Source organism: Mustela nigripes, chromosome 18, assembly GCF_022355385.1.
Source record: "Mustela nigripes isolate SB6536 chromosome 18, MUSNIG.SB6536, whole genome shotgun sequence".
In the NCBI taxonomy this organism is placed as follows: domain Eukaryota; kingdom Metazoa; phylum Chordata; class Mammalia; order Carnivora; family Mustelidae; genus Mustela; species Mustela nigripes.
The window spans coordinates 7,553,323-7,564,223 of NC_081574.1; the positions used below are offsets into that span (position 1 = coordinate 7,553,323).

The window sequence follows — 10,901 nt, forward strand, 5'->3', positions numbered from 1 at the left end:
TTGTACAAGGCTACAAATTGTGTTTCAAAAATGTGTACTTTTCTTGAGGTGTGTTTTTTACAATATTGTAGGCAGATCAGAAAGTTGGGGAATATCGGTATTTTCGGTGTAAGACAAGTAATAAACACAATAGGGGCACAGGTCTGTGAATCGTCAGGCTTACACACTTCCCAACACTCACCATAGCACATACCCTCCCCAGAGTCCATAACTCAACCACCCTCTCCCTGCACCCCTCCTCCCAGCAACCTACAGTTTGTTTTGTGAGATTAAGAATCTCTTATGGTTTGTTCCCTCCCAATCCCATCTTGTTTCATTTTTTCCTTCCCTTTCCCCCAAACACCCCACTTTGCCTCTTAAATTCATCATATCAGGGAGATCATATGAAAATTGTCTTTCTCTGATTGACTTATTTCACTCAGCATGATACCCTCTAGTTCCATCCACGTTGTTGCAAAAGGCAAGATTTCATTTCTTTTGATGGCTGTATAGTATTCCATTGTGTATATATACCACATCTTCTTGTTCCATTCATCTGTTGATGGACATCTAGGTTCTCTCCATAGTTTGGCTCTTGTGGACATTGCTGCTATAAACATTCAGGTACACATGTCCCTTCGGATCACTACATTTGTACCTTTAGGGTAAATACCCAGTACTATGATTGCTGGGTCATAGGCTAGTTCTATTTTCAACTTTCTGAGGAACCTCCATGCTGTTTTCCAGAGCGGATGCACAAGGTTGCATTCCCACCAACAGCATAGGAGGGTTACCCTTTCTCCACATCCTCGCCAGCATCAGTCGTTTCCTGACTTGTTAATTTTAGCCGTTGTGACTGGTGTGAGGTGGGATCTCATTGTGGTTTTGATTTGTACTCCCTGATGCCGAGTGATGACAAACACAATTTTTATTCATTTCCATGCCCGCTCGAATCAGAGAGGTCCACACTTTCTTGACAGCTCGACAAAGAAAATGTGGTGAGCCACAGGGCACTGTGGGAAGTGCTTTGTAAGTGCTCCCCTATTTCATTTTCCCAAGAAACACCTGAGGTTCTTGTTCCCATTTTGCAGATCCAGGAGGCTCGGGTGTAAGGGAGCTGTGTCTCCACATTCATCGAGCTGAGAGTAAAGAATCCCTCCAGCTCTGCTTTGTCCCAGATCCTGTGCTCTCAAATACAACATCCTGTGCCTCCAAAAACCAAATGCAAAGGGAGAAGTGGAGATGTGTGGACACCAGAGGCTGGCGTTTACTGGAGGAAGCGTGAACTCCAAGAAACAGAATGGGAAGGGTTCTGGAGGAAAGGCAGTGGCTCAGGAAATGAAAAATATGAGACAGAAATAAGCAAGGGAAAAGGGATGGAGGGTGGAGCCAGAGGCATGGGTTTATAGAAAATTCCCAACATTTATCAGACCAAAGGAAACATCTTTATTTTTAGTTGAACAGAAACTCCCACAACATCTATTCAATTTGGTATGTTTAAATGGAGGATTATAAATGATACCCTACTGCCCACCACGAGTTTACTTATGGGAAATGAACCTCCCTTTGACACGGAGACAAGCTTCTTAATCATCAGCTAATTCTAGCATGTGGACGTTTTTGGAACCAGAGAATTATATTTCAAAGCTTCTGCTGAGTGCACGAGTGCTCTGTGGGCATTTTGTCTCGGTAAGAAGCAGAGATGTTGGCCCATAGATCTTGGATAGAAAAGACCTTTGAGACTCTCAGGTGGATTTTCTTGCCAGGCCAGGAGCAGAGATGAATACTATTATACAGAGCCTCTAAAGGGCATACACTTCGGCAACAACTGCTTAGCGATGCCTAATACTTGAGACAGTATCTGTCTGGCCAAGATTTAGTAGCTCCTAAGCCATGCCAGAGTTCAGCTCCCACTGAGCCATCTGCCCTCCCTCTGTGTAAAGCAGATACTTTCTCCCCAGAATGGTAATAAAAGTGGCAATTGGCAAGGAAAATCGTGACCATTTGTTTAGTTAGTGTAATTCTTCCTTCTCAGAGTCTACGTATTTCCAAATGGTCTAGCTCCGTATTTACAACTGGTTTTGGGTGAAGGTCAACCTCAGATACGTGGAATTCCCATAAGGGCTTAATTTATAGTATACAAAGAGGGATAGGAGTTTTTCGAGAGGAGCCCGAACTTGATACTTTGATGTGCTATTTCCCTAGTTTTCATTATCTGCGACCGCTCCAATCTCTGCGTATACTGCCTGGTTCACATATGGCTGTTCTGTGATCTGAGGAGATCTGAGGGCTGCCGAACTGGCCACCTCTGAAGGCCAAGAGACATTCAGTCCCTGAGTTCACCGGGACGTCCTGTCTGACTGCCCCGCAGGGGGAAGAGGAGAAGAAATGAGATTCGGCAGCCATATTGTTTGGAGAATCAGTAGCTGTGTGTCTTTGGGACAGTTACTTACTGTTTCTTTTCTTTGTTTTGTTACTGGAAAAGCAGGGTAATGGGATCTGTCTCCCTGGGTTTGGGGAGGAATGAATAAGACAGAGGGCTAACAATGTGTAGCTCCTGATACACTAACTGAATACCAGCTCGGTAGACATTTTAGTTCTTTAGCAGAGTCGAGAAAGGACCAGTTTATTCAGGGAGTGGTCGCATCTTGTTTTGTCTATAGTAATTTGGTACCTATGGAAGTTTTATGTAGAGGAAGAACAGAACGGGCTGGGAAAAAATATGGTGTGAGGATATGAAAGTTGGAAATCGTGAAGTACCGATTTGTGAATTAAGTCACTCTACCTGAATTCAAATATGTATTTGTTTTCCCATTCCCTGTTGCCCCAGTGGTCCCAAATCTCTCAGCCGTGGCCATGGTACCCGCCATCTTTGGGGGCGTGGGGATTGCCAACTGGTACTTTAGAACCCCTGCTTGTCCCATCCGTGGCTCCGCAGCATTTTCAAGCCCCTCCTCGCCGGGGTGGCACGCACTCCTTTACCCACCTCTGAGGCCTTTGTGCAGCACATGGAGAAAAGCGTCCTCCAGGTGCTGCTGAAACTGAGGCGGTGACAGACTTTGAGGAAGCCGGTGCCCATCAAAGAGCATCGCCTTCCTCTGTCTGGCCATTGTGTGGCTGTTTTGAAGGTTTCTGAGAACCCAGGATCTTTCTTTGTTCTTACTTTTCTATGAGATGTGAAGAAACAGGAAGGGAAACCTGCTTCCGAGAGACACTTAATCCGAAAGAATGGGGGTGGGGGGGGAGAGGGGGACTTTTTTCCAAGGTAGGGTCAATGCTGGAAACCATAACGTGGGAGTGGAAAATGGAACAAAAGGTGAATGATGCTTTTTAAATGAGCCCATTGGTTTCATGAAACCTCAATTCTTTAAGATAACATGAAAGCATGAATTTTTAAGCGTATATTTTAAGAGAATAATGGATGTATATACATGGACACACCTACACATTTTACTGCCAAGTTACAAAATTCAGGCTGTAGAACATCTAAACTTTCCTACATGGCTTGGCAAAAACCAAAGCTCACATATAGGTACCGCATCGGATCCAACTCTATTTCAGGAGGTGAAACAGATGGGTGCTGGAAGCCATTCAGCTGTAATCTAATTAGCACCATGTTCAGATTGCAGCAAAGCATGCAAATAGCTCATTTGCCTTTGAAAATGACACAATTTGAGATATTTTTCAAGTTGTCCTGACGTGCTGAACTCACTCATTGATTTGAATTCACCTTGTGCTAAAACACCTCCCGGATTTCCCCAAATTCTCTATTTTAGTGCTTTGTTCATACTGTTATATTTTAATATTTGCCAGGTTCTGTTAGGCTACCACGCTTTGATTGGCTCACAGAATTTTATGTGAATTTGTTTGTTGGTTTTCGGCTTCCTGTGCCTAAGCTCCAGAATGTTCTTCACTAAAGTCCTGTCAGTTACAATGTGTTGGATATTGTGATGCACATGGGAGTCCTGCTTACAATGAAAAAGCCTCTAAGAAGCTTTCCAGGAACAGGTGACTATTATGAGCCAAAGGTAGGAAGCTACTCTCAGCGGTCCTAATAAGGTAAGCATTTCCTTATAAATGCAACTCTTGTATACAGAATTAAACTGAGCAAACAGTGAAAATGTGTATTTATCATGTAATGAGGGGCTTGAGGTTGTTTCTATAACATATCTCTTTAATAACCAGGGAAGGAGTGTGGGGAGAGTTTAATATTACATGTGATGGGAAAATTTCTAACTCTGAGACCCAGGAAATAGCAAAAAAGAGGAAAAAGCAGTTTCATTTGTAAGCTATCTGCATTTTCTAGACCTCAATAAGTCATAATTCTAAGAAGTAAAATCTGCTGTGAACTTGAACTTGTACACTTAAGTTAAAAATCTAAGCCAGTGACACACTGCAGAAGATAAGACTCTGTCTTCCTCTTCCAAAATATATAATCACTCCTCTCCCCACTCCTTTGGCTGGTTTGCCCCATTTCATGGTAGAGTCGAAATATTTCAAGCTAAGATAACAGAGTCAAATTCAAGGTCTTCCTAGCACAACTTGGGGAAATGCCAAACATAGCAGTGTGTTGTTCTTGACAGGTACAACTCCATCAGTTTCTTCAGGGAGAGAAAGATTTGCAGAACATCCCACTGGGAAATGGAGCCAATGCCTCATTGAGTTACTATCACTGAATTATATTCCTTGACACACCGTATTTACATCTTTCATAGACCCACTGAAAAAAGACGATGGGACTGAAAATGAAAGCAAAGCTTAGCAGAAGGGATTCTGTTCAGTCCGTCAGTACTATGAGAATTTGGAGAATTGTTGGGACTTACCTGAGAACAAATTATTTTCTTTGAGCTATTATTAGCACGCTGGACAAACACCACAGTAAACTGTGAATGTGTATCATACTGCCTGACCTTTTCTTTTTGCCACTGACGGACCGTGGGCTGTGCCAGCCGTCAGCACCTGTCCTCAGAGGTATTTCCCACGTGTATATTTATTAGGTCTCTGCCAGACTTAATAGCTAACCTATGATACGGGCCTGTTATTTCTGAATAGGCAGTGCAAAGTTTTAGTCTGTGTCTTCAGCAGGTAGAGGGTGGGAACTTCTCCAGGGATCCAGCCTCAAACATTTGCCAGCCAAACCCGAAATTACGGGAGGTTTTTCCAGTGACAGCTCACCTTTAGAAAATCCCTTATTGTAGCTGCTTTATTTAGCCTTTGCTTTGTTAAGAGAAGAAAAAAAAAAAGAATGGGGGAAGATCAGTGTGTCCTGGTAGATTGTTTATGCATATTTAAAACAGAGGAAATATGTTCATGTTGCTTCTAGGCATCTAGGCAGCGCCTCGGCAACTGTGATGGGCAGATGGGAATCGCGACTATTTAGAAATATCTGCTGAGAAACATATATCACAGCTGCCCGTTTAGCTAATGTAGACTATTTGTAATGTCATTTTTAATGTATTGGATAATATTTTGTGCACACAGTGCCCAAACACAAGCCCATCCTCCTAAGTACCTGTGATTTTTCTGGGAAAAATATTTATAAACGATTATCCCTAGGGACTATTTTTAAACAGCCAAATGGCTAAATACCCATGAACATTTGAACAGTGTCTGAAATATTTAGAATTATTGAAACAACCTACAGAATACGAATCCATTCTAGGAAAAATTGTACACAATGAAAATGGTGGACACAGATGGTAGCTGTGGTATTTGTAGATACCGTGCTTAATGCATGGGGCTTGGCTGGAGGGATATCAACATTGGCTTCATGTTGCTAATCCAGACCTCATAGTCCTTGAGGCAGTGTGTGCAAGAAGTTACTTTATGCCCACATGGGAGGCCTTACAGACATATGTGGGAAGGCTCAGATTTCCTGATTGTTTAGCTAGGTTCCTGTCTCTCCATTTACAAAAGCAAAATTCCAGAAGTAGAGAGAGCGGTGGGATGAATTTTAGCTAATGACAAACCTCTCTAAACCGTCCCGGGTGACTCCTGGTCTGTACCTATGTAAAGCTGGACTCTCGGCAGTTTGTGACCTGGTCCTCTTCTTTCCCTGGTTAGTATCTGATACAATTGGTTTGGACATATTTTACGTCAATCAGTTTGCCACGTAAGTGGCCAGAGCTATAAATAAGTGCCTGGCATTTGTCGTTCCAACTGATCCATTTTTACCATCAAAAATAATCCATGCAGAGAGAAATCAGAAATATAAATCCATTTCTGCACAAGCCCTACCTATTCCCTTTTCACTGATACATAAAATTCATGCAGAAAAAATATGACCCGACTAAAGTTCCCTGATCCTGACTGTGCTCTACACTTAAGATGATGTTTCATCTGGATTGGGAGCTTGGTTTTGGAGATGGAGGAACCCACTGGGCGTCAATCCACGTAGATGAGGTGGCTGAGGAATACTGGAGACTTGGTTTAGAGGTCCAACAGATTTGGCTGGAAAAATCCTTTTTTCCGCTAAGTTGCCTTATAGCCTTGGGCATGTCACCTCAGCAGTCAACATCAGTGTCTTCACTGTAAATTAGATGGTCTTTGTTTCTTCCTTTTCCTCGTGTAGTCATTTCAACTTGCGGAACTGACGTGGCTGTTAAAGAAGTGAAGTGTCAGTAGCACAGTGGGCTCTCCGACGGACAGTCGAGCGCATTAGGAAGGAACACAGATTCCAGAGCAGACATGTCTGGGTATGGACCTGGGATTTGCCTTTAGTATCTCCATCCTTAACCTCCCTGTGCTTCCGTTTGCTCTCCTATAGAAGAGGAATAAGCGTAGTAACTAGGGCCATCATGGTGATTAAATTAGGATAAGTAAAGTACTTGGAACAGTATTTGGCATGCAGTAAGTAAATGATGTTTATTCAGTAATAATGACAAACATTTATTACTACACAATTACAATACTACCAATATTTATTATTTATTATAGATTCCATGTCTTGTGTTCTGTCACTTGGTGGTGGTGGTGACTTTGCACTTTGGGGTTCTTGCTGTGCCTCTAGTTACGTCTGTTCCCTCGCAGAAGGAATTCCAGCTCCAGAAGCACAAAGAGTCGGGCAGCAGCAAGAGTCATGAGGAACCTGCATCTTGGAATCACGCACAGTGTATTCTGGAGTCCCCTGTGTTGTGAATTTGGGCTCAACCAAAAGCTTAAAGGGCTCAGCCAAAAAGCTTAAAGGTCAGTGATATGCAGCGGAAACACAATTGTGAGGTTACTGGGAGATGGGGATGGTTAATTTATGTGTCAAGTTGACTGGCCACAGGGTGCCCACACATTTGGTCAAATGTCATGTCTGTGTTTTCAGGTGACTTTAACATTGGACTTGGCAGGCTAAGTAAGAAGACTGCTCTACCCAGTGGTAGGTGGGTGGGCCTCATCCCATCAGTCAAAGGCCTGAATAGAACAAAAAGGATTCTCGGTAAGAGGGAATTCCTCTGGCTTGGCTGCCTTCCAACTGGCCATAGGTTTCTCTTGACTCCAGAGTGCAAGGACACCATCTTCTCTCCGGGGTCTCAGGCCTTTGACCTTGAACTGTAACTAAACCACTGACTCTCCCACGTGTTGACTCATCCTAAAGATCTTGGGACTTATCAGCTTGTATTATGTAAAATTTTTCCCCGTTTTCCCCCTTGCTTGTAGAGTAATCTTGTAACAAAGATTTTATTTAACCAAAAAAAAAAAAAAAAAAAAAAGTGTATCTGACACGTCAGTCCATTTATTCAGCAAAAACATGCACTTAGGGTCTATGATATACCAGGCCCTACACTAACCTCTGATACAGAACAAGGAATGTGGTTGTTACTTTTGTGGAGATTTTAGTCTAGTAGAAGAGAGAGAAACATTGTACAAATAAATGAAATATAATTTTTATAGGTTCTATGAAAGACATGAAAAGGGTAGAGACTTTGAGGAGACGCCAATCAAGCTGAAACCTGAAAGACGAGACTCTTTTAGTCATACAGAAAGGAAGCAGAGAATTCTGGGCAGAGAGCCGGCCTGAAGACCCAGAGCGGGGATGTTGACCTGCTGGGGGAATTGTGAAGAAGAGCTTTGCCGAACCCGTGAGCAGTCCATGGGACGAGCAGGAGGTGACGTCACACGATAGGTAGTGCAGATGCTGGACAGGGCTTTGAGGATCACAGCAAAGAGAATTAGCTAGAAACAAATGGGGAGCTGTGGAGGGATGTTAAGGGTTGGATTAGCATGACTTAATGCACGTTGATCGTGTTTTTTTTTAAATTTTTCCAAGCTTGGGACACCTGGGTGGCTCAGTCCGTTAAGTGTCTGACTCTTGATTTGGGCTCAGGTTGTGATCTCAAGGTCACGAGATCGAGCCCCATGTTGGGCTCTGTGTGGGAGCATGGAGCCTGCTTAAGATTCTCTCTCTCCCCCTCTCTGCCTTCTCCCCCACTTTCTCTCTCTCTCTCTGTCTCTCTCTCTCTGTGTGTCTCTTAACAGCAACAACAAAATATTCCCAAGCTTACTGAGAAAAGAACTGATTAGCCTGGGCAGGATGGAAGTGGGAAGACCAGCGTCCTTGCTGGCGGTGTGGTGGTCAGCAGGGGATACTGTGTCCTGCGTGGGAGACAGACAGACCGACAGAGGAGAAGCAGCAATAGGAAGTGCGTCCTCTCTGATGCCGGCCGCCGCTCATTCGGGTCTCGCCGTGGAACCCCAGCGTCATTTCCCCTCCCTAAGGGTTCTCTCTCCTGTGCTGCCCAGAATGGGTCAGGCTCTGCCTCGGTCTCCCTGCTGTCATGCTCACGACACCTCACACGGCGATTCCTTAGAGCCGCTAAGGGCAGGGGATTTTTCCGTTTTTCTTCTGTCAGAATTCTATGTCTGGGATCTGGCCGAGTGCCTGGCACTTCATTCTGATTCAATACGTATTTGTTGAATGAGCAAAGAAAATGAGTACTCTACACTCTGGTGGAAAGAGGAAAAAGTCCCCATTTCCAGAGAGACTTTAGGGAATGAAAATGTAGAGAGTAAGAAACTCTGTGAATATGTTGTTCAAATTTGGCTGAGACAGAAATTCTGGAAACACTGGGGAGGTAAAATCATCTGACGCTTATCCCAGAAGCCCTCCCCCAACCCTCCAAACTCCCACCTGTAGTCAGCAGGACAAAGCATCAGTGTTTTAACGAGTGACACATTTTTCGACTCTGCACCACTTTGGGGATGTTAACATCTGCGAGGCTGGCAGGTGGTATCTTCTCGAAAGCATTAGAGTCCTCGTGTCCTTCTCTGTGCAGGTCCCCATGCGTCTGTACCGACCGGCACAGTGCAGGTGTTTTTACTCCAGATACCCCCAGGCCAGGAAAGGCGCCGGGAGGTTCACTGTTTAGGAGTTTGGAGAGAATGTTGGAGAAGAAACACTGACAGCACAGCAGTGGAAATGCTACCGCTCAGGGCCTGAAGCTCAGGAACGACATTTGTTCTCTGTACAGGCTGCGCGTCCTCGATTTAGTCCCTGTTAGGTCGGGAACTAGTCTCTGTGCCACTGAGGAACAGGGGTCTTACGGGATGGGAATCCAATTCACTACCAATGTCTTATCTGAAAATTAGAGAAAACGCTCCGATCTACCACTGTGAGGATTTATGGGGCTTCTGTGTGCACTGTCTGCACACAATGGACGGGTTAGTTTCAGTAACTTGTGTGATTTATTTGTCCGTGGAGCCAACCAGTAGTTTAAACTAGGCAAAATGGCTTGTCATATTTGGTGTTATATAAACACTCTTTGTGGATTCAGCATCAATAGTCAGTGTGAAAAGATAGATCACTCGAGTTGAAATAAGTGTTTTTAGAACTCTATGGGAAAAAATATGTGAAGAGAATTCATTCCATCTCCCTCTTCTGAAAAAAAAATGGGGAATCCCAACTTGGTAGAAGCATCCTATAGACCGGGGGAGAAAAGCATGCATAAAAGCTCAAATTTGGAAATGATCTCGTGTCCTTCAACAGGAGAGTAGATAAATAAACTACAGTATGTTTCCATTCAAGAAAATTAGCAAAAAGCACTGAGTGGCGTATGACCTTAGGGATGAATCTTAGCAATAAAATGTTAAAGTAAAAAGTTAAAAACAGATTAAATGTTTTAAATATCCAGTTTTAGGAGTACATTATAATATAGGAATAAGGAATATTTAGGAATAGATATAGGAATATAGGTAGGAATATATAGGAATAAGGAAGATGATATCCAGTATTAGCAATATATATATGAATATATAAATATAAATATATATGTGTGTATATAGATGTATGATAAAGCTACATAGAAATGTGAATGAAGGATTCAGGTTGCACCAGAGCAGACAGAGAGAATGGGATGGGGCTGGAGGAACCGCAAGTTTAGGTTTAGATTACTGTGATCATTTTAGTTTGATTTGCATAGTAGAGACTTTTTTTTTTTTTAAGATTTTATTTATTTATTTGACAGAGAGAGATCACAAGTGGGCAGAAAGAAAGGGAAGCAGGCTCCCTGCTGAGCAGAGAGCCCGATGCGGGACTCAATCCCAGGACCCTGAGACCATGACCTGAGCTGAAGGCAGAGGCTTAGCCCACTGAGCCACCCAGGCCCCCCCACCCCCCGATGTGCACAGTAGAGATGTGCAGGTGCTCCCTGCATCATTAAGAAGAGGGGAAGAAGGAAAGGCAAGGAGGGGTGGAGAAAAGGCTTTGCATGTATCAATATGGAGAGTGGGTCGTCGAAAACATGATAAATTCAGTTTTAGGCCCTCAAGTGAAAAAAGAGAGAGAGAGGGAGAACCCACAACAGTTTAACAACATTAGCCTTTTCTTGGAACACCAGGTAAAAAGTCTCTACGTTTATGTGGTTATGTAGGGTGTGTTGGGGACCGGAGCCTGAACAGGCAACTGGTTTTCCGTGATCCACCCCGCCCCCCGTCTG

The 10,901-nt window shown here is 43.6% G+C and overlaps 1 long non-coding RNA gene across 2 annotated transcripts; it reads left to right on the plus strand.

Moving 5' to 3' along the window:
* Positions 1 to 3,721: 3,721 nt before the first annotated feature.
* On the plus strand, positions 3,722 to 10,173 carry LOC132006354 (uncharacterized). 2 transcript variants are annotated; one of them, XR_009401070.1, is made up of 6 exons: positions 3,722 to 4,038; positions 6,551 to 6,674; positions 7,009 to 7,164; positions 7,292 to 7,405; positions 7,861 to 8,092; positions 8,446 to 10,173. It is a non-coding gene; the product is annotated as an uncharacterized LOC132006354 (long non-coding RNA). The 2 variants fall into 2 exon arrangements; XR_009401071.1 differs by lacking the exon at positions 6,551 to 6,674.
* The last annotated feature ends 728 nt before the right edge of the window (positions 10,174 to 10,901 follow it).